Here is a 2,030-nt window from a genome sequence, read left to right on the forward strand (position 1 = left end):
GTTGGCGAAAATGAGTGAAGGGTAGTTGTCCGTGTTGTTGTCAATCAGAGGGTCGTATGGGACACATACAGCAAATAATCAAAAAATAAAATCTTCGTAAAACACCGAAGTTGGTTTGGGTTATATGTTCATGTCTTGTAGATTATTAGCCACAACACAACACAACACAACACAATACAATACAATACAATACAATACAATACAATACAATACAACACAACACAGAATAGCACAACACAACATGCCACGCCAGACCACACAAGACAACACACCACACAACACAACACCACACCACACAACACCACACCACACAACACAACACAACACAACACAGCACAGCACAACACAACACAACACACAACACAACACCACACAACACAACACAACACCACATAGCACAACACAACACACCACACCACACCACACAACACACCACACCACACGACACCACACAACACCACACGACACCACACAACACAACACAACACAAACCAACACAGCACAACACAACACAACACAACACAACACAAACCAACACAACACAACACAATACCTTAAAAGTTTAATAACTAAAAGCAATCTTATTAAATCTAAAACTGACTCCAAACCACAAATAAAATCATTCAACTTTGTTCTACAATCTCATAGTTAATCATATGATATGAGATCACGCTAATGAATGAAAGAGCTACATATAGAAAGCTTAAAGTGTACATGCAAAGGTTGATAATTTTGTTCGTAATTATGTTTATTTTGCCATAAAAGTAAAGGAAATCGGGTTTGTAATAGTACAATATTATGAGGCACTCTTGGCTAAGCCACAGAGCACCTTCAGGTAAGTACCTCTCATTTGCATATGGATAGGACAGCGTTTGGAACTTTATGACGTCACTGCAGGAACACAAACGCTTACGTCAGTGTATCTTTACATGCAAAGCCATTATGGTCGAACCAGAAGGTCAACTTCACAACCTGTTTTCGCCAGAACCTGTTGCCATGTTGTAATACACCACTACCACGATGACGGCAAAGTAGTAAATGTTGTTATTTGAAATCGAGATTAGTGATGAATTATAATTAGTTGGTTTGGAAGATACTGTTTTGTTTGATTGGTTTGTTGGTAACAATTACATTTACATAGCCGATAGAAATAATTGAGTCGTGTGAAATACAGCATTGGTTGTGTTTGACTCAATTACACACGGAAACAAGTAAGAAACTGCACATTCTACACCGAGATCGTAATTTTTTGCTACATTTTAACTGAAACAAATTTATTGAAAGTTAGTCGTTGTCAATTCTCTGTCGTCAACACAGATCTAGAGGAATTGCCAACTTAGAATATAAATAGATGGACACTCCTTGTCTTGCCTCCAGCTCGCTCGCTTCTCTTCTAAAGCGAATCCATACTAAATTCCCATATCAAATTCTTATAAACATATGTAAATTATAAAATGATAAAATCATCAACACCATAAATGAATAAACCAAAGTTTGTTGTTGCCTTAATTTAATGCAAATGATATTGACAAATGTGAAAACTAGCTAAACAATGTGATCACGTCATTGTTCCTCCAGCTGCCTGTAATTAGTCATTATTTGACACTGTTGATCCTTTAATAACTTAATGTTGTCATGTCAGAAGAAGAATACTATTCGCGAAATGCAAACATTTGTTCTATTGAAAGTATTATTAATTCACGACAGCTGAGAGTTCACTGTGACCTCGCGTCACATCAAAATGTTGTGAATGTCAGAAATCAGAATTACATTGTGTTCTGTCATCAGTGACACATGTATCATAGTTAATAATCATAATAATTCATTATTAAATGACCATTCCACGACACGTCTCAATGGTCTGCACATATATAACAATCGCAAAATTCGGAGAGAGAGAGAGAGAGAGAGAGAGAGAGAGAGAGAGAGAGAGAGAGAGAGAGAGAGAGAGAGAGAGAGAGAGAGAGAGAGAGAGAGAGAGAGAATAAAACAAAACAAAAACTGCCAAACATCATAAAATCACAATAATT

This window comes from Glandiceps talaboti, chromosome 23 (assembly GCF_964340395.1).
Source record: "Glandiceps talaboti chromosome 23, keGlaTala1.1, whole genome shotgun sequence".
Lineage (NCBI taxonomy): Eukaryota > Metazoa > Hemichordata > Enteropneusta > Spengelidae > Glandiceps > Glandiceps talaboti.